The sequence below is a fragment of the Pan paniscus genome, chromosome 1 (assembly GCF_029289425.2).
Source record: "Pan paniscus chromosome 1, NHGRI_mPanPan1-v2.0_pri, whole genome shotgun sequence".
In the NCBI taxonomy this organism is placed as follows: domain Eukaryota; kingdom Metazoa; phylum Chordata; class Mammalia; order Primates; family Hominidae; genus Pan; species Pan paniscus.
In genome coordinates, this window is record NC_073249.2 from 119,853,545 (window position 1) to 119,877,156 (window position 23,612).

Sequence of the window (23,612 nt, forward strand, 5' to 3'; positions counted from 1 at the left end):
CATGAAAATTAATATCAACTGGATGTCCAAGAATCAAACTGCAACAAGGATCATTTATGTGTGTCCAGAAAAATAATTGGAGATTTCTCAATCCCAGTAGTAATATGTTTTTTATAGAATTTAGAAAGGGTAGAAAATGGAGTTACTTTTTCTGGAAGTGCCTCTCCTGAATCTACCATGTAGGAGGTTGATGAGCTCTTCTATAGAAAGGAAGAATTCATGTATTTGGCCATAAATGTGAAAACACCAAATTCAGTTACAACTGATTTTATTGGCAGCTTACAACTCAAATTTGAGTTACTATATATAGTTTGGGCCACTCTAGATAGTTGAATGTGTGTACTAGAAGAGAAATAAAAATTTAATCTGACCTCCAAAAAATGAAAAGGCAATTCATACCCTAGAGAATAAAGAAAAAAATTATTTTAAAATGCCAGAAAGAAAAAGAAAAAAAAAGTATGTGATCAATAGTGCCAGATACTCTAAAGAAGATAAGGAGTAAGAAAAATCTTTTGATTTGTCTTGAAAGTGGTTGTCAGTGACCTTGGAAATACTTGTTGTAATAGGCTGTTGAGGCAGAAGTCATTTTACTAGAGAATTCTGCAATTACTATTTTTTTTTTTTTCTGAAAAGAGGCAGGGGTTCAAAACACTCATTAGAGGCGAGCGCGGTGGCTCACGCCTGTAATCCCAGCACTTCTGGAGGGCAAGGCGGGCGGATTATGAGGTCAGAGATCGAGACCATCCTGGCCAACATGGTGAAACCCCGTTTGTACTATCATACAAAAAATTAGCCAGGTGTGGTGGTGTGCGCCTGTAGTCCCAGCTACTCCGGAGACTGAGGCAGGGGAATCACTTGAACCTGGGAGGCGGAGGTTGCAGTGAGCCGAGATCGTTCCACTGCATTACACCTTGGCGACAGAGCAAGACTCCATCTCAAAACAAACACAGGACAAACAAAAAAAGAAACACTCATTAGAGAAGTGTTAAAATGAAGGCAGGGAAAATGGGATAGTAGTTTAAGTGGAGAAGAGAATCTAGTAATGAACTTTTAAGACTTATCAATGTTTGATGACAGAGTGCAAAGAAATGTAGTGAAAAAGGAAAAGATAAATCTATTCATGAAACAAGGGCTAAGTGTAGGACTAAGGTGTTAGCATTTGCATTGTAATTTTTGAAACACAGGATAGATTCCTATTAAAAAAAAAACTCTTCCTTGTCGGATAAATCTTTTTAGTTAGTAGTCAGTATGCTCTATGGCTAAGATTATTGGATAAATGTCTCTTATTCCTCACTTTCTAATCTCATTAATCTGCTGTGGTTAACTCTCACTAACAGAGACCAATATAAGGATTGATTTTAGGCAATTTAAAATTTTCCTCAGTATTAGTTCAGGACCACATCAGCAAAAAACCTGCTTGTCCTGAATGCATTGCACTGGTCTACTCAAGTGATTTCAGAACTGGGAAGTCAGAAGACATTGAATTTTAAATATGAGATTATTTTATATTGGACTTAGGATCTAATCTTAGATATTAAAGTATAAAATCACATTGTCCTTATTGCTAGCCTTCTTTTATATCTTGCTGCAGGATCAGTATTGTTTTACTACAGTATTTGATGGCTCATGAACCTACAGGGTAGGAAGGTAGGGGGAAATATTTACACTACTTATTGAGTGGCGAATAGCCTAAGCTTTAAAACAAATGTTGCCACATTTTAAGTGCCATAATTTATTAGCATCTGATGGCCAAACCATATTTTACTATTGTAGCAAAAGAAATATAAAACAAAACAAAATACCAAGCTAGCTTAGAAAAGTAAGGGATATGTCTGTAAGTCATCTGTGGTCTTGCCTCTAAAAAGAAATATTTCTCCAAGAAAGACTGCCTCTGTTCATTCTGGTATGTTGATGCCATAAAAAAGGTAGAAAACAAAAACAAAAGAAGATAATTATGAGGATTCACACTCATAATACTAAAGTGGGTCAATATGATTTTTCAACTGTACTATTCTGACATATATTAAGACTCACTACTGAGCAATACTTTAAAAAAATACTAAAGCTGGAAAAAAATGTACATCTTTGACCCTCAAATCAAACACAAATGTTTGATTTTATTGAATTGTAAAACAGGCCCAAGTTTTGCTTTTGTCTAAAACAATGATAGTATTTATAATAATAATAATATTTTTCTTGAAATGGACAGGTGCCAAGCAGGTGAGCGGTAACCTGGTTATCAATGGAGAACAAAGTGGGGACTGGGTCCTATGAACTAGAAGGTTATCAGAATAAGTGTTCCTGTACATGATCAAGACCAAGCAGGAAGAGTGAATTTGTGATGAGTCCCAAATTATGGGGTAGACCTATCTTAATTCTCTTTGACCCAAAGCCAGGATTCATCCTAGAAACTGTAGTGAAGCTATGCTAGCAAGTTTTGTGAAAGGCCATGGTACTCCACGTACATGGACAAGAGAAGGGCAAAGGCTAAGACCTGAGTAGGGCTTATCCAAAAAGATCTTAGGTTCTGAGTACAAAGGGGTGGACGTTGGTCCTAGGAAATAAGGGAAAGTTTAGTGAGATGAAAGGTTTGTAATATAAAGAGGTTGGAAATGTTTACCAGGATCTTCCTGGGATTAAGTGGAGACCCTATGGAAAGAGCTGGCAAACAGCAAGCAAAGATGATTTTCAGAAAACTTGAACACAGCAGGATTTCCCAGAGATCTTGGAGGAGTATTAGCCATATAGACGCTCTCCCTCATAAAGATTCACAACAGGATTCTGTATTAAAGATGAGAAGTCACACAACAAGAAAACCTATCTAATTTTAACCTAGTATTTCCCAAACTTACTTGAAAAGGAAACTCTTTCTCATGGAATTCTTATTAAAATGACGTTGAACTTGTGTTGCGTAGAATAGAATTTGGAAAAGAACTGGGATGATCACAATGAAGAAGAAGGAACAAAGTAGTCCATTATGGGAGTTGAGGAAAATACTGGAACATCTATTTCTACTTTTGTTATCTCATCCTTTAAAATTTCTTATTAGGATATGCTTTATAATGTATGACATACATTACTGCAGTGGAAAATTTATTGAATTTCTATATAAATAAATGTAAACATATTGAGGGTGCATGTTCCCTACATTCTACTGATGAAGTACACATTAGATGGGTTTGAAGTCAGCCAGGAGGAGGAGGAGATCATGTTTTAGGTGGATATTCCCTATCACAGTGTAACTTTAGTCTATCTTGGAGGCTGTTCCACATTCCTCCTCTGTTTGTGTTTCTTTCTGTGTTTGTCCAGGAATAATTTTAGCCTCCTGTAGTACCACTCTTAGCCACTGTGAACTGTTAGTGGTAAGTACCAGTATCAACTTGAACAATGGCATATGAAGTCTTTTAAAGATAATGTAAATGTATGCCCCTTCAAATTAATAATCAAAATAAATCTAAACATTACATAGGATTGTTATTGTTATTAAATTTTTTAAAGCAATATACTAATCATTTGTTCATAGATAAGTCTTCTGTATAGAAATCAGCATTACTTTTTTTTCTAATATTGATAACTACTTAGGGTCAGATATAGAATTTTTTAAGTAAAATAAAGTACTGATGGCAAAAAGTCATAAGCTTTTAGGTAGAAAAAAAGAAAAAAGGAAAGAATCTATTCAGACACTGCAATTATTTGAACTTATAAATCTCTTTTCTCCACAGCCCTTAAAATTCTCTCGAAATAAGTTTGCTGACATACATTTTAAACATATAATCTGGATTCTCGTGAATATTATTAACATTTAAGTATCCAATTGTAATTAGTTACTAAGTCTTAAAATGTTAACATTAACTGTATTCAGGATCTTAAAATGTGAAAGTAAAATGTAAATTTTTTAAAATTCTGGAGACATAAATACTACAATCAACTTTAAAAAAGAAGAGATGAATCACTTGCTTGAACTGAATTCTCTGTGAAAGGACTACCACATATAATTCTGGATATCACAAAACAGATCTCACTGCTCCTTCTAACTTACAAATTTTTATACTTGCTTGCAACTGTCAAAGCGTATTGTTTTGAAGGAAATAGCTGTCTTAATTATAATAACCATTTAGATGTGAGGTCACCAACTAAAAGCCAGGCAGGCAGAGTCAACCTGTGTAAAAGAATAATTGAGTGTTGGGGCAGAGGTGAACTGGGGAATTAGATTAGGGAAGCAATGGCTACTCAGCTCCAGCTGTTACTGTCATGCAGGGATTCAGATGTAATATTGCCAAATTCTCTCATTTTTCAAGAGAAGCTGCAAAAATCAAGATTTTAGGTGACCTTTCAGTATTTAAAAATTGACATGATTTTTAAAGAAAACGTGGCATGTGACGAGCCAACCACATCTATAGGCAAAATTCAAACTGCAAGCTGCCAGTGTGCAACCTCTGCTTAGCAACACTCTTCCTTTCGGCGTCAGTACGTGCGTTTAATTATTTTTGAAAAATCAAAGACAATGGGGCTTTGGGGGCAAATATGCCTCGGTCCGCATTCTTGTTTTGCTATAGAAGAGTTCTGGAACTGGCCACAAGTTTCTTGTGCTCTATAGAATTCACTTCTACAGCTGTTACACAAAGGAAAATGGCAACGACCATGAAGCACTGTTGTTATGATTAAATAACATAAACCAACAGCCAACAATCTCTCTTTTAAAATGTACTATATCTGTTTTCTTCAATTTTGCTTCCAATGGTGGCAATAATGGGAAGTGTGTGTGTCTGTGTGTGTGTGTGTATGTGTGTATACATAGAACAAGATTAGATTACAGTCTATCCACTATACTGCACACTTCTTGTCAGGCTGCTTAACTTCTCCTGGCCTTAGTTGCTTATCTGTACATTCATAAAGCGATCACAATGATGCCCCCAGTCTAGAGTCATTCTGAGGCACTGATATAGTAGTGACAGGCTTGGACACTGGTGTCAGACTGTCTGGATTTGAATCTTGGCTCTGCTGCTTACTAGCTGTGAGATACTGGACACATTACTTAAGCTTCTCGTGTTTCAATCTCCTCATCTGTAAAGATAGTCAGAGTACTTACCCTACAGGGTCCATTTAAGAAATAAATAAGATACGTAAAGTCCTTAAAACTGTGACCAGATAGCAAGTGCCTAAAAAATAATAGTTATTTCTATAGTTCATAAAATCCACTACACCATTGATTTTGAGAAGTACCACTGTATGTGCTACGAAGGAAGAAAAAAAAACGCTTCAAATTAAACTATGACATAATGCTTTGTTATTACAATTTTTATTTTATACTTGATTTTTAAGTACAGACCTAAGTGCATGACCTAAGTACAGATTTGCATCAGACACCACTCTTGTTCATATATTAAAAGAAACATATATATTTATTTGGTTAGACTGACTTTGCTGTATCTCTTTGCAACTTTGAGTTGTCCACATGTCCATCTCAGTGCTTTTCTACTCAATATCATCTGGACAATCAGGAGCATTAGGAATGCATTATCTCCTTTTGCTGTCTCCCTGCTTTCTTCTTCTTCTGATTTTTAAAAAGACTTTTTATTTCAAAAACTTTCCAAGAATAACAGAGAGAATAGCATAATGTACCCATAACCCAAGGCAACACTACCCATATGTACCCATAGTCCAAAGCAACATTCTTCACAAAGTGCTTTTTACCATCTGCAGGGTTTTTCTCCCAAGCTGCTAACACCATTTTGTAAGTTTGGTGCTTATATTTTCTTGATCTTCCTAGAGGATGCCAGTAGAAGGTTTTCAGGCAAGAATCACAACTCATATTCCTTTCTCCAATCATGCTGAAATGGTTCATTTGAGGCATCAAGGGGTTGCCCTTGTTCAGTCACGTCAACAGGAGCTGCAGCCAGATGTGTGTATGTGCAGGCAATGACAACTATGTCACAACTGCCACCTGTCAAAGTTCAACTGTAGGACACTATTGATTGCATCCTGACTTCAGTGATGACAAAATAAGCGGGAGGAAAAGTTAAATTTAGGATTGATGCAATAGAATATTATCATAAAATAAGAGTCAAAAGATGTAAGACCCTTTTCTTGATTTCTCCTTCAGTGACTTTAACTGTATGTGTGAATAACTTTGGCAAAACAGCTTCTTGGACGGCATATTCTCTGCTATGTTACCTATCATATGATTTCTTTTTATATGAATAACAACTCAGTATTTCCCTGTCCTCACCCCAGAAATACTAGAGTTGCTTCGTTGTCTTAAGGTCTATGATAGTGCAGATGAGAACTTTGAAAAAAGGTAACTTTTACTCCTGTCGAAATAAAGTGACTTTCCTGCTCTGAGACATGGAATTCATCATCACTATCTCCAATAATTTAAAAATTATAACAAGATACAGTTGGTGTCATTACCCTGACTACTAGCATTACCTGAGATATAATAAACTCAACTATTTTGGGGTCTTTTTATCCCCAGAATTCAGAAATACATTTTGTTATAACTTTAATGATTAATTTTGATCCATTTGTTGAGTCTATAGGTTTTATCTTCATGACTGACTTCTATGCCAATTATATTTTGAGTCATTTTTAAAATCCATGATTTCATTTTCTCAGTATTCTGGGTATGGCTGATTTGATTATCTGCAATGTCAGGTCTGCTTTTTACTACTTTCAAATGAGACTTTTATTTCAGTTATTGTCATTTTCATTATGTAGCATGCTCTTCTTATCCAGGTCTGCTTTTGCTCAATAGAGACAATGTCATCTTTTATTGCATTAGGAATAAAAAGTAGGTAATTTCTAAAAACGTGACTTCTATTTCATGAAATAGATCAGATTTATGTCCCCACAATGTAACTAGGCTCTGCTGTGTGGCAAAATTCCTGCTAGTGTTTTTCATCTTTGAGATTGATGTGTTGATATTTTCATCCCTGAAGTTAAGATTTTTCTTGGACATCTCCAAGAGCAGCAATTGTTGTTTGGGGAGAGACAAATTTATTACAGAAATGATCCTGACATCTTAAATCTCAACAGTGGTTCTTAAATCATAGAGCACATAAGAATCACCTGGGGAACTGTTTAAGAATGCAGATTCCAGGGATCCACTCCTGGTGATCTTGATACTGGAGTGGGGTGCCCATAAATATCATTTGTTAGATGTCTAATAGAAAATTTTCAAACATACCTAAAAGTAGAATCATATAGTGAATTACTATGCACCTATGACCCAACTTTCACAGTTACCACTATTTTGCTCATCTTGTGTCTTCTATCACCACTACCCCTGTTTTTTCTTTATCTTTTCAATTTATTTGTTGCTAGAATACATCAGGTCCTTCAATCTTAAATTTACAACATGCATCCTTAACTGATGTGTGTGTGTGTGTATATATATGTATATATATATATGATGTTATATATATATGTGTGTGTGTGTTTGTGTGTGTGTGTGTGTGTGTGTGTCCTCATCTGTAAAGATAACCAGAGTACTTACCAGATAGTACTTGCTCCACTGGGCTCCACTTTAAAAAGGCAACAGCAAAATGATTCTTCTGAGCATCCCAACCAACCCTAATGTAATTACACAATCACCTTCTGATAACAAAAACTGAACACAGTGTAAGTACTGAAATAAACTGAAATAAGTAAGACATGTAAAGTCTTAAAAGGAACCTGTAGGGTAAGTACTCTGATTATCTTTTTATAATCATCCTTAGTTATTATCTTTTAGTTATATATATATATATATAATAGATGTCTAATATATATTTTATATTACATAACATATATAACTGGAATGATATATATATAATTGGAATATTATATATAACTGGAATTATATTAATATGTAATAGTATATTAGTATATATAATGTATAAATATATGTTATATATAAATGTAAATAATATATATTCATATAAATAATACATATTCATATAAATAATATCGATTTCATATATTTATAATTATGTGTAGTATATATTTATATTATATGTATATATAACTGGAATGATATTATCACATCTAATTAAAATAAAAAATAATCCCCAATATTCCACAATGCATAATCCTATTTAAATTTCTCTTAGTGATTAAAAACTGTCTTTTTCCAGTTAGATTGTCAAATCAGGTTTCATGCAATGTGCATACATTGTACTTGGTTGTTAGGTTCCATATGTTGAAGCAGCTATTCTTAAAACTTGTCCTCTAGGTCCTGAGTAAGATGTTGACCTATGATTCCTTCCACTGAAAAGTCTAGATTTCTGGTTTGTGTATCTGTGTAAATACTGATATCATTCATCCAGGTGGAGAATTAATTGAAGGCATATGAAAATTCAGTAAGTTCCCTTTTGGAATATTGGTGCAGGATTGATAGGTAACAGTCAGTAAATGTGAGTCTGATGTTTACCAGTGAATCATTAGTCAAATCCATGAAAGGCTACATGAAATGGAAAGATCAGAAGGTTGAGTATGAAACCTGAGTAATACCATCGTTAAGAGGATCAACTGAGGCAGAAACCACTTATTTAAAAGAGACAAAGACGGATGAGCCAAAGAGGTTAGAAGAAAATAAGGAAAGAATGGGTCAAGGGCATACGAAGTTACAAGAGACTGAAAGTGGTCAACAGGGACAAATATGGCAGTAAATTATAGTGCACAAAGATATTAGAATACCCACTGAATTAGGCAGTTAGCAGCCTGCTTTTGTTAAGTGTAATACTACTTGAAACACAGTTTTGATTCTTGATTCTGTCATCATTTACTTTAGCTAGTTTTTTCTGCTTTGCATAATTTATATATATGTGTCTATATATATATACTTTCTATGCATTCATAACAATAGCTACAATTTATTAAATGCCTACTATATCCCTGGTTCTCTATGTACATTGTTATTAATGTATAAATAATCCTGCAAAATTCATACTATCATCTTCATTTTAAAAATGAAAAAACAGGTTGCCATAACTCGAATTCAAAGAAGAGGGGACCGGACCTAAGTCCAGCAGATATTAGGAACTGTTTTCTTCATGCTTACACTACAAACCCATTGTTCTCTTTGGGTGTCAATTGCATAAGCCATGAAATGCAGCTTCATTATGGCACAGGGAAACTAGTGACAAACAGCAAGGTTATTTGATGTTTCCAACCCTTGAAAGAAGCTGGCTTATTTAATCCACCATAGAAGCAAGAGGATTTGTTAATATGAAGCAAAGTGAAAATGGATATATCCACAATGAATGAGCAAAAAGGTATAGGTAATGAAGCTTAAAACAATCACATCTAAAGGGAACCACAAGAAAAGAAGCAAAGTTGGGTGAGACCTACAGGAATATTCAAGTGATATAATTTGCTCCACTGGGCTCCACTTTAAAAAGGCAAGAGCACAAGTGATTCTTCTGCACATCCCAACCAACCCTAATGTAATTACACAACCACCTTCTGATATCAGAAACTGAACACAGTGTAAAATCCATGGGATGATTTTAATTGAAAGTTATTTTCAAAAGCAAACATAAATGGAATTTGCAAAAGGGCAAGTAAAAATCAGATGTCTGAGTGTTGCAGATTTCACTTACTGAGTGCACTTAGGTTGATATTGTATTGGATGAAAACACTTCTGACTCCCATGGCGTCAGCTCATTTTATATGTTGCAACACCCTGAACTTCAGATGAACTCAGGCCTAGAACTCATTATATTTTAATGTAATGTCACAAAATGGCAGATAAATGATACCAGCAAAAGTATGAGGAAAATGCTAGGGGATTCCAGATGAACACTAAAGAACTACAAACTCTCACTAATCTCTGTAAAGCAAAGCTACTCTGCCCTCTTAAACATGAATCTCACCAAATTGACCACTTTTTTAGATTGCCTGATTCGTCTGATCTTCATCAACTACCATATTTAGCTGTCTAGGTCTATTTCTTTTAAAAATATACCCCCTTACTGTCTAGTGAAGGTGCTATTACCGATTCACTAATAACAGGATATATGTTTTGGATTATAGGTTTAGTAGTGGAGGGGTAGGGAAGTGGAAAGGAAAAAAGGAAGGAGGTAATTTGCTCCTTTCTATTCATGCTCTGAATTGGCCCAGGCTTGGTTAGACATATGGCAATGAACAGGCATGCAGCCTGCAGGCACACAAAGCGGCTAACTATGGGACTCCCTCGGGGGTGCAACATGGAACTTTGGCCTTATTCATACCATGCTGTAGCCTAGGGATTCTTAAATTTTGGTATGAGTTAGAATCACAGGTGGAGTCTTTATTAAAAATTCAAGCACTTATATCTCACCTCAGTCTTATCAAATTAAAAGCTCTGGACTTGGGCCCCTGGCATCCCTGTTGTTCTCAGGCTCCATTGTTGGTTGGATACACACCACGACTGAAGAACCACTGCTCTGCCAACTAGGAGACACCTCCTCGTCCAGGATGCTGCCTACTTGCTATGTGGCAGATGGTGCTGGCTGACAGAGGCTCTGCCCTGGTTGTCCAGCTCCTGGCTACTGCTGCTGCCTGTCTGATTTACTCTTTCTTTTCAGAATCCTTTATCTATCTTCCACTTGGAAACAAAATAAAAAACAAAACCAATATACTTAAAAACTCATGAAAGTAAAGAAATCTGGAAAATATACACACGAAAAAAAATCACTTATAAGTGCACCATTCCAAGATAACCACTTTTAATGCTGCAGTAAATTATTTCACTCTATATTCAGTTATAGCCATCCTTTTATAGACTCTTATATGGTCATTAAAAAATAGTTAATTTTTATTGAGTGCTCTGTGCCTCTGGTAAGTACTTTATGTTCATTATCTCATTTAATCCTTACAACATCACAAAATCCCTATAAGCATTGAACAATTATACCCCCACTTTATATATTAAGAAATTAGAGCTTAGAGAAGGCAGAATAGATGGTGACAGAGTGCTGGTTTGGACCCAGGAACAGTCTCTTTTCTTACTCTAATGTTCCACATATGTAAATTTCCAAGACATTGGGAACATTGTATAAACAACATTTTTAATAGGCACATACTTTCCAATTTTAAGGCTGTATTATTGGTTTACCCAATGCTCATAATCCAATGGATTATAGATTGCTATAATGTTGCAATGAGTGCCTTCATGAATTTAGCTTATCTGTTTTTCCAATTGCTTCCTTAGGAAAAATTCCTAGAATATGAATCAATATGTCAAAGGGTATAAATATTTAAGAAATATCATTCTTGATGAATGCTACAGAGTTGCTTTTAACAAAAGATTATAAAAATTTCTTCATACTTTTTAAATCTACCTTGGCCAAAATGCTTAGGTAGCCATTTCTCATTTTTCCTTATTGTAAATAACCCCTAAGTGATCATATTTGTACACTTATTTTTGGTTACATTTTTGATCATCTCTTAAATTCCTAAAGATAAAATTATTGGATCAACGGGTACACACATTTTAAAAGCTGTTAATACTTATAGTGTTATCAGCAGTGAATCTGTATGAGTTTGCAGCAACCTCAATTCTTGCTTCCTTAGACGAAAGAATTCATCTGAAGGGCATAAGGCAGGAGAGATGAAGGCAAGTTTTAGAGCAGGAGTGGAAGTTTATTAGAAAGTTTTAGAGCAGGAACAAAAGGAAGGAAATTACACTTGGAAGTAGGCCATGGGGGTAACTTGAAAGACAAGTGCACAGTTTGACCTTTTGACTTGGGGTTCTATATGTAGGCATACTTGCAGGGTCTTGCATCCCATTTCCCTTGATTCTTCCCTGGGGTGGGCTGTCCGTATGCACAGTGGCCTGCTAGCACTTTAGAGGTGAGCATGTGCAGTGTGTTTATGGAGGCATTCTTCCCTTACCAACTTAATGACCCTAGGAGGTCATATACCATTTAAACTCCGCCATTTTGCCTCTTAGCATGTGTGAGCCCATCTGCCCATCTCCCAAGATCTTATTGGGAAGGTGTTGATCACCAGCTTCAGGTGCTTCTATTTTGGGGTAGACTGCCTTTCCCTGGTGCTGGCAGTGACCAATTATTATTTTAGAGAGACCGCTTAACAACTGCCTGACCATCACCTGAGGATCGCCTGACACTCCTGGTGTGTGGGGTAGGGCGGGGGAAACCCTCTCCTGTTCTGCTCATGTCTGACGAGCTACCTACTGCAACATTTCCTGCTCTAAAGCTTTTTAATAAATGTTCACTCCTGATCTAAAACTTGCCTCTATCACTCCTTCTGCCTGCTTTATGCCCCTCAGTCGAATTTTCATCTGAGGACGCAAGAATTGAGGTTGCCGCAGACCCACACAGATTTGCCACTGGCAACACTGGTATTTATTTCTAAACTGTCTGCTAGAAAGGTCACACTTATATTCCCACTAGCAGGGAATGTGAGTGACCATTTCTTCACACCCTTATCAACAGGAAGCATCTTGTTTTTATCTGCATTTTAAGAACTAATGTAGTAGAACAGTTTTTTCATGTTTATCAACCCATTGCCTTCCTCGCTTCTCTTTGTAAATTTCTTATTTAAGCCTTTTGCCTTTACTTAAAAAAAAATATTCTGGTTACAAGTCTCTGTCTTATTAATTGTTAATTTGAAAGAGTTCTTTTATGAAGAACTCTTCATAAAACTTTATGAAGCTTTGAAATTAACATCAACTTCTTTATAAAAGAAGCTGGAGAGAGGTAGTAAAGTGAGGACTTTATAAATATTTGGTTGAGATTTGAGATTGTTTGATGACTGACAGGAAGACATCAAATTGAAGCTGCATATACATGGGGATGAGGTAATAACTAATAGCACAAGGTTCCCGATGAAGACAGAGGAGAGAAATCCAGCATAGTAGGTGAGTGGATCAGCCCAGACCATTGTAAAAAGAGAGAAGTAAAAACCAGGATATTCAGAGCACATATGAATTTTAGATTTGATGGTGGAAAGTTGAAAGAATCAGCACTTCTGATGGTCTGTGTTTCTCACTGAAGTAGACTGACAAGAATAAAGAGAAGCTGGAGGAGGAGTCAGGAGGAATATGTAGATTCTGAAATAATCATGAGGTCAATGGAAGAGACAACTGACTAAAGAAAGTCATACTTTATTAAGGCGAGGTTTCTTGTGTGTATACTTGTATTATAAAAAACTTATCTTGACCTTTATCTATGAAACTGAGAAACTAGAAAGAAGGGAAACTAAGACAATCATTGAAACTTGATTCAGAAAAGACTTCAACGTTCATCCAGTGAGATTGAATATGTAACCTTTGAACAAAATACATAAATTAAACCTTCTCAAAATATAAACATTTCTTGACTTCCATTAACTACCAAATTTCTCAGAGCAGTATTTTATACTTGTTTCCTCTCAATCAACCCCCACTCATTTGTCAATCCTTTGCAATAAAAACTGAAGTTTCTAAGGATATAGATGATTTAATTGCAAATTATTTGGCTTCATACTATACCACCTTTCCTTACTCCCTTTTCTCTTGCTATCTTGAAATGTTTTCAACAACTCTTAGAACACCTCTATTTGATTATCTTCCTGCTCCATCATAAATGTTGCAATTTCTCAGTGGTGCGATTTTAGACCTTTTCTCTTTCCCCTTACTATTTCACAATATTCATGTTATATATTTCTTGGCTTCCGTTTGTACTTCAATGCAAATGCCTCTCAAACATACAGGCTCCAAAGCCAGACTTTTCATTATACTTCAGGTCCTCATTTTCAGTGGTCCAGCCAGACATCCCAGTCTGAATGTCCCATGGAAACTCCAAACCCTATTTTATCATTTAACTGTGTTTCCAAGTTTGAGTTAACATCCTCCTAGACCCTTAGGTTCACATTTTTGAAATCATTTTTTCTCTTGCTTTTACCTCATGTGCATATCAGTTATCCCACCCTGTTGATGCTATTCTTTTATGATGCCGTTTATTTATCCTTCTGTACCCTACTTCAGGCTTTTAAATAATATTTGCTTGGATAATTGTAATGATCTTTATAATTCTATTCTTTCTTCCTTTAGGCTTCACTCACTCTGTCCTTCATGCTGTGGTCAGAGTAATCTTCCTAAATGATAGGTGCGATTATGTATTTGCATGCTCAAAATTCTCCCAGGTGGTTCCAATAGTGATAGCTGTCATTTGTTAAGCTTTCATAAGTGCCAGACAGTATGCAATCTTTATCTTATATTACCTTATATTATATACCCTCCTTGTCCTCATCCTAATCTAAAAAAGGAGTATTGTACCCATTTTACAACTGAGAGTGCCACAGGTCATAGAGCTCAACTAATGTCAAAGCTGAAATTCAAATAAAGTGTTTAGTGAACTGTAAATCTCTGCTCCTAACCATTACATTCCCACCTAGAGAATAAAAGTCAAACTCCCTACCTTCACATTCAGAGTCTTCAAAATGTATTGCAAATGTCCATCTTCAACCTTTTTCCCTACCATCAACCCTCTAAATTTAAGAGTTTTGTTTGTTTTATAGAGACCAAGGTCTCACTACATTGCCCAGGCTGGCCTCAAACTCCTGGGCTCAAGAAATCCTTCCACCTCGGTCTCCTGAGTAGTCGGGACTACAGGCACATGCCACTGCACTATGCTTTAAATGAGTTTGACTACATTTCCGTCATGCATGCCAAGCAGTGGAAAGTCTTTGAAGGCTAATGCTCCAAAAAATATGTAGTAGTTAACCAAGGGCCATGTAACCAGTATTCTGTGTTACACCTAATCAACAAAGTAGTGATGAACTGGTTACACTTTATGCCAATTATCTAAATACTGTTTTATCATCGCCTTTTGTTTTATTGGTTGAGAGGGAGGAGATATTTTAAAATACAGTAACTAATTTATTATAATGCTTTATGTAAAGCCATATATACACTATGCACAATTTTTTGGTCTGTAGCCTCCACAGCTAGAACACCCTATTCTTCTTCTTATAAATAAATACATCTATTATTCCTTTATATCAATAGGTATTCTACATGTGAAAGAAAAATGAGCCTTCAAAATGCCTCAGAAAACCAAATGCAGCTGTAAATGGCTATACAACTTTGCACATGATTTACAAAGTTTTTATAAGTGTATAAACACCCTGTACAGATGTGTGAAGGATACAGTGCTTAGTGTTATTATTTGAATATGCTAAATCTTTGTTGGCCTAAAAATATATTAATTCTTTTGAAATTTGGATGATGAGATTTATACTTTTCTTGGCAAAATCTTTAGAACTGGAATAAAGGAAATTATGGACATTATAATAAATCACACCAACAACCAGGAATTAATATTTATTTGTAAACCCTTTTATGTAAATAAACTTACTACCAGCAGACAAATAGCATAAAAGGCACTTAACTTTGTTGGAGTATACACCCTAAGGAAGTGACTTTGTGAATTGCAAAAGAGAACTGAATTATTTCTCTTTTCTCACTTTCACCCATTTATTAAATAATTCTATTTGCTTCTCTAAATGTGTAGCTATAACAAATATTCATATAATGCCTCTGCATAATCTGTAGAAAATCGGATATAAATTGCAGAAAGAAAATGAATGGTAAGCATGCAATCCTCCACGGCGTTCATTAATGGGTACTCTCTACAAGATCCTGTCAGCTTCAGTTTACTAATTTTTCCTTGCATGGTTCCTATTTCTTCAGCAGAAGGTTTAGGCATCACTAGGATAGCTCATCATTGGTGGCAGGAGTGAAATGACTTGTCTGTCAGACATGCTACAAAGCATAGAGTTGTTACTGAGAAATATGAAAGAGGGCCTCAGATCTTACTCATTTAGCAAGTAGCAGACCAAAAATGCCACGCTGAATTAGATGATCCTCCCATACCTTCAGCCACTTCTACACCATTGAGTAGTTTTCATTTTCCCATGGCACCTGGATAATTGTGGAATTAGAGTTTAGGAGTGGCTCCTAGATGAATTTGATATAGAAGTTACAATAGAAATAGCTCCCATAGCCTTTACATCTGCTTAAGGGAATTTGTAGCAAACATCTTCAGAAATGACAAAGCGACTGCAGATCTCCTACAGCCTCTTCATAGTCTCTTTGATGTGTTTCCTTCTTTTAGAAAGAAAGACTGACATTTATTTTTTTATTGTTAATTCTATTGCTAATTCCAAGAGATAGCGGTGAGGACCGAGTGTCACACATCAAGATAAAAAGAGAACAAAGGGAAAAACAACAAATGAAGGCTCTTTTCCCCCTCCTGCAACTTGAGATCTTTGAAATGTACTGCTAGGATTGTCTGCATTATTTGTGGGCTATTGATTCTATACCTGTGGATTCCATGCAAAAGTCAGATTTCTAAAATAAGTGCAATTTTATGGTTGATCATAAAGCTCTCATTGTTTTCGACAATTTCTGATCTGCTTTATGCTGCCAATGTGTCTCCTGCCATTTTTAATAAGCTTTAGAGTTGGTGGATTAACACTGAATGTCAAGCACCACAAATAAAATTGCTGATTGTATGCAGAAACACTATTTTCATATATTAAAAAGCTGCCTTATTCTTACCATAAAATTCAGCACTCACTTCTGTTGTATTTGATCATTCTTTCATGCACATCTTAGCTCTCAATAATCCTTGTGTGAATACAAGCCTTTGAAAGGGAGAAAGTTAACGTAAATAAAAATGACAATCACAAGTGGAACCTAATTTCCTTTCACTTTTTTAAAAAGGTACATTAGGCTGTTTAGCTGTTCATTTTTCCTATGATTCATCATCAGTAACCATGTAATCCAACATCTGTGAAAGCAAATTTAAAAGCTAGACACAACAGAGTAAATGCACCTCCTTAGCATGGGTTGGAGTTAGGCTTTCTTGTATTCTCAAATTATACAGCATAATTCTCTAGAAAGGAGTGACATTACTTATCCACTCTACTTCGTGTTATTCTGGATAGTTGTGCAAAGTTGTATCTGAGTTTAATCCATATTTTCCTACAGCATCAAGTAGAATAACCCAATTTTGGGGAAAAATTAGTAATTCTCAAATGTCCCACAAAACTTAATATAGGTCAAAAATATTTTTATACATGTGATTGACAATCAGTGAGATACAAATTATTCATTGAGATGTATCCATGACTAATCTAAATAAAATTTAGAATCCTGTACTCCTCCCTGTGTATCATTCTAAGTCAGTGGACTAATCAATCTATCAACAGCTACCAATAAGTTAGAGTTAATTCTGTCAGACATTTTCCTTCCCTTTGTAATTCTTCACTTTTTAATATCGGTCTACTAAACTCACTAAAGTAAACTTGGAATATGCAAAATACTGTAATGGAGAAAAAAGCACCCATAGTTATGCCGGCACACTTACCTGTTAACATTTTGGAGGTGATTCTTTCTTTCCCTCAATCTTTTCTTATGCATATTTTTAAAAAAACACAGTCAGATTATAGTATATATATAATTTTTGTTCTACTTTTTTGCTTGGCATTATGTAAACATTTTCCATGTTACTGCAACCTGTGAAGTATAATTTTTAATGGCTATCTAATTTTCCATGAAGTGAATCAATTATTAGGCCAATTTTCTTAAGTATAGATTTGCTGAAGATTTACAAATAAAACATCATTTCTTACCTTCTTTAGTCCAAATACCATTATTGCATATATACAACAAAGGTTTCTGCAGGTATCTGTAAACCAATCAATACTTTAAGGTAAATTATTTTCTTGAGAGTGGGGATATTCAAGTATCATCACAATTAGGTTTTCTTCATCAAGAGTGGCCCAAATTCTCCTGATGTTGGTTCTCCTTAAATTCTCACAAATCACCTGGATTGAGTGGCCACTATAATAGTTACTTTATTTGCTCTTCTGTAACAATCAATAATTTATTCACTGACTAGGTATTGAGTATTATCCACATGAAAGAGATGGTGTTAGCCACTATGATGGTACACTGATGCATAAAGGGGTAACACCTACCCTCAAGGAGCTAATACTCAAAAAAGGAGATAAGTATACTAACAAATGAGTAGAAATGACAGAAAATAAAATGAATGCTCCGAAGAAGGGAAGATAACATTTGCCTGAGGTTATCAAGTAAGATTATTCTGAAGGGACAGCATTTGAACTGAGCTGTAGAAGATGCATAAAAACTGAATCAGTAGAAAGCAAAAGAAAGATATAACAATATGCCAAAATTAGGGGCAACAATTAAGGGCATGCAAATGAATAACTGAATAACTGAAAGACAGCTTAGAGTATAGGAGTCAATGGCTGAGTTGATGATGTGGCTTAATGATCAGGCAGCAGTTCTTGAACTCCATCTGTTATGCCATAGGGATCCACCATAGGTTCTTCAGCACAAGTATGAGGATTCATGTGGCAAACTGAAGAAGCTAACATGGCAACAGTGTGTAAATTGGATTGAACAGAGAAAAAATACCAAGTCTCTGGGTCAGATCTATTGAAATGGTCTAGGCCTAATACGGCTAACATATTTGAAATGGCAATACAGCAATTAATCTGACTTGCTCATTACAAGGTAATCATTAAATACAAAAGAATAATGTTTCTATATGTACTTGGAAAATTGAAAATGAATAAAGTGACAAACTAACAAGGTTATTTGCACTAACATAACCCATGTGGGTTTGGTGCTCTTTAACTGAGGATTGGACAGGGTGGAGCTTGCAAGCTGAAATTTAGCAGGGCTGGAGCAGGCTCTGTTAGGAGTTGCCCCAAGTGATGCCCTCCACCAACATGGCATCCTAGGAAAGAAGAGCTGGTAGGTCTCAAAAGGAGACAGAGCACTCATGGCTGAAAAAGGTTAGAGATTCTAATCAAGTTGGACTATAGTATATAGCCTCTTAAATGTTGCATCAACTGAGTGGTAGAAGTCAGAGGGAAGGTTATCTCTGGGAAAGACTGGGTGCTACTCTCAGAGTAAAAGGCAAAAATGGTAAGAGCCTTGCTAGGGTCTGAAAGTTTGTGTCCCTGCAAAGTTTATATGTTGAAACCTAACCACCAAAATGATGATATTAGGAAGTGGGGCCTTTGAGAGGTGATCAGATCATGAGGGTGGAGCCATCATGAATGGCATGGATACCCTTATAAAACAGATGTCAGAGAGCTTCCTCACCCCCTCTGTCAAGTGAGGACAGTAAGAAGGTATCATCTATGAACCAGAATGTGGGCCCTCACCAAACACTGAATCTGTCAGCACCTTTATCTTGGACTTGCCAGCCTCCCCAGCTGTAAGAAGTAAGTTTCTGTTGTTTATAAGCTACCTACCTGAGGGTATTTTGTTATAGCAGCCTGAACAGTCTAAGACAAGCACCATTTAGAAACTAGGCCATTCCAGGAATTTGGTCTGAATGAGACTGAAGGACAGTGCTATAATATAATCTTTGGGATCTGAAGCTAACTAGAACCAAGGGTGGATTAGCATCAGACAGTGAGCTATAATGTGGGCAGGCCTTCTCTTCAGGTAAAAGTGTTTGGGAAGAGAATCAAGGAATTTTGAGGGCCAACAGAAGGGGACTGACCATTGCCTGATTATGCAATAGTGAATACTCAGGAGGTAGTACCTTCTCAGTAGTGTTACAGAAATGTCTTACCTTTCATCAGCAGGTAGAGATGGAGAGATCATTTTTAAATTCTGGAGGGCCTCATGATAGCAGACAAATATTGATATAGTAAATTCACTACCCACCTCACTAGCAATTTACACATAAAGATTTGCAGAACCCAGGGTGTTAATTAGAATCAGCTAGCATGAAGTCTCAGGATGAAGGTTCGTAGGGAGAAAGAACAGACAGGCAAGGGTTGGCAACAAGTAGAGGTCTGAAACAGTTTTGGATATTATCTCATTGGCAACTTAAATGATTGCTTTCTATTAAACAAACCAAAGTGGTTTATGGGATTTTGTCAAACTGAAAGAAAACAAAACTTCCACTGTGAGAAATGATTGAAACTTCCCCTATTGTTTTAAGAAAGAGATACACAATTAAGCATCGTATCTGTAAATGATCATAATAGTTCTCAAACTTATTCCAAAAAGTCCACGTGTCAGACTCAACTAGCACTTTATTCAATGCCTTCTCTGCCAGGCACTGTTCTAACTGATGTCTGCAAGTGTTCTCAAGATGTGAACTGAGGACTAGTGCTGATCTGAAAACTGTTACCTGTCTGTGATTGGATTAGTATCTTTTTTTGACAAAATGTGAGTCATTGTACTACTTCTTTCACTGGGAATGTCTTGCTGGGAAAAAATGTTATCTGCAAAGTATGCTTAGTAACTTAGTTGATTTACATTCTGGTAAAAGTTTATATTGTCATGGACAGTTAGCAAATATTGATATGCAGTAGCTCACAGACCATATTTTAAATAAAATTTGTGTGTGTGTGTGTGTATATATGTTTATGGGTATACACACACACACACACACATATGTATGTATATATAACCATTTAACCAAGTACACAAGTTAAGCCTAATATCTAATTGAGGAAAATGCAGGGCAAAGTAGACATTTAATTTAGGATTGGTTCATTTCCTCACAGTTCTGTGCCAACAACATGAAAATTCTACAACTCTTAACACATTTGTGAACTGATTCAAAATCCTCAATTATCTTGAAAACTCTTGAACATAACCATCAAGTCTTGCAAAATATAAACAAAATCAAACAAATTCATTTTTCTTTTTTTTAGAAGAAGACTAATCATATTATTTTTCTGAAAAAAAAATTCCCTGCTAAATATAAATTCCAAGAGCAGTTAAGGGACTTGTGGGAGAAGATAGCAGACTGAGGCTAGTCATTGATGTCCTCGCTCTACTGGGGGCTCTGAAGTAACAGTGTTTTATGTACATAATTGTGTGGAAGTACAAAGAGGAATAGACATATAACAACAAAGATATAAGATTTCAACACATTTATGGGAGAAAACAAATGGAAATGTTGATAGGTCAACAGAAATGCAGTCACCAGAATGTGCTATAAGAGGACTGTTGAGAAGGTGAGAAGGTTAGAAACCTGAAAGGCTGCAGGCTCTTGGCTGGAGGGTTACATGAGAGTAAGGGTGACATCTGGTGCTTAAAACAGGAAGAGAAAGAGAACATATTATATAGAACAATTGCCCTTCCATTTCCATTACTCGAAGTGATTGGCAGTCTGGCCTTCGTTCTCAGCCAAAATAAAATAAAATAAAATAAAATAAAATAAAATAAAATAAGTCACAGGACTGTTTGTGAAATAAATTAAATAAACTGTCTAGGGATGACCTAAGTTTCTGTTATGAGTGTTGGCACCCCTCCTTATTTTGGCATTTGTGGTCCTGAGGCTTGCAGACTGCAGTTTGATCTTTGGCAGGTTTCCCTGCCAGGTGGGAATACCTGCCCAGTAACGAGCTCTGAATTAGGCTTCTCATTCATAAAGGAGAGTTATAGGATGATGTGTTTATATAGTGGCCAAAAAAAAAAAAAAAAAAGCCATGCCAACTTCCCAAACCTTGACTCTTATATAAGAATGGATAACCAAAAATCACGACATATTGGAGGAAGAGTTACAGCATGCCTCAGAAAAGTCAAGACAAACAAAAAGAAAACTGATCTTGAAGGAAACAGAAATAATTCTGGAAACAGAGAATGGTATTAAAATTGTAATTAATTAATAATACAGGAGAAACTCAAAGAAAGATAGACATGCAAACACACATACACACTTATGAGAGAAGAGGTTAATAATACAGAGATTCAACCCATGACATCCAAAGAACATCTAGTAGAGTTGCAAAGAAGAGAGCAGAGAACACACAGAATAAGCGATTGTCAGAAATAAAAAAGAAAAATTTCCACAGCTAAAGAAGTAAATTAACCTTCAGATTGAGAGGCCCTATAGAATAACCAAAACAGTGAGGAAAAAGAAAAAAAAAACGGCTAGCACCGAAACACATCATACATCTTTAGGAGATATAAATTAAAAAGTTAAATCCAAAAAAATGATCCAAGAAGGTTTAGAGTAAAACACACACACACACACACACACACACACACCAACAAAGGAACAGGAATTCAGAAGTCATCAGACTTTTTCATCAGCAACACTGGAGGCCAAAAGCCATTGAAAGCCAAACATGGTGGTGTGCACCTCTAGTCCCAGCTACAGGTAGGACTGCAACCCATGGTGGGAGGACTGCTTGAGGCTAAGAGTTTGAGGCTGCAATGTGTTATGTTCACACCCCTGCACTCGAGCCTGGGCAACAGAGAGAGGCCCCATCTTTAAAAATATTAAAAATGAAAAATAAAAGCCAATGGAGTAATGCTTTAAAAATGCCAAGGAAATACTGTTTTCTACCCAGAATTATATTCCAAGCCAAGTCATCAATGCAGAATGAAGGTAAAAGACTTTTCACTCTTTTAAAGTTAATTTTCCACATTTTTCTTTGGAGGAAGCTGAAGATGTATTCTAGAAAGATGAAGGAGAAAACAGAAGTAAGGAGAGTCAAGAAATAATTAGGCCATTCTGCAGGAACAGAAAGGTAGAAACCTAGTGTGGCATCTGTGCTGCTGGCTTAGGCAGAGCTGTTAGTGTGTACACAGAGGAATGCCCAGTTGGCTGTTTAAAAATGACTTCTGCCTTGATTGGTCAGTGATGATGTCATGCTAGTTGTTAAATAATTTTGCTCCAACATGAATTCAAGAGGGAAGAAAACAGGAAAAATGGTGACAATATACAACCAATTTTGTAATTGAGAAGATGAAGAACTTTAGACTATGATAAACATACATTCCATTGTCAATAACAAAACAAGGAGGAAAAGAAAAAACTGTACAAAAAAGTATAGAGATTAATATGAGGCAGATATGAGCCAAAAAATAAGGTGACATTATTTTAAGCAATTTGAGGTCATTTTAAATAATCTACTTAATTTTGGTGCTGGAAATACTCTCTGAGTGACTGAAGGGTCAAGACCATAGTTCTATAGAGAAGGAAATGTAATCCTATTACTCATTTCATCCATGACCAACATCAATGTAGTCATAGTAACCCCAGTCTACTTGAATTTTAACTTTTAGAATCAACCTATGGATCGAACATGAAACCCTGGTTATGGTTATAGCACAAAATGTAACTATTAAGAATCCTAACAACATAAAAATAAGAATAACTGAGGTGATCAGTGGAATGGGAGAAGGGAAAGTAGAAGAAAGTTTAGGGTCATTAAAATTCTCATGTTGAGAATTTAAGTGCTCACTGATGTTGATGGAACAAGACATCAAGAAAATCTTTTTTTTTAAGTTACGAAAATAATCAACAGAAGACAAATCAATACAACAACCATCAAACAATGAAAAAAGGAGATAAACTGGTGAAAATAATGCTGCACCCATTATTAGATCCTCATATTTCATAGTGGGGAATCAGTACATATTGTCTAAAACTTCCTCATTGAAAGAGAGGTTATGGAGATAAATTCACCATAAGAACAAAAACAGAAAAGCCTAAAAGAGACTGCCTCTAGGCAGTGAAATTGAATGAATAAAAGACCTTCAATTCTTGGGTTTTCTTATCATAAGCACTTAGTCTGATTTTTAAAAAGTAATAAACACAAAAGCCTCTGTTTTGATCTACTACATG

At 35.8% G+C, this 23,612-nt stretch overlaps 1 protein-coding gene across 18 annotated transcripts in view; it reads right to left on the bottom strand.

The window, feature by feature from the left end:
- NTNG1 (netrin G1) overlaps nt 1-23,612 on the bottom strand; it is a 346,048-nt gene that overhangs the window by 184,645 nt on the left and 137,791 nt on the right. The window lies entirely within an intron of this gene.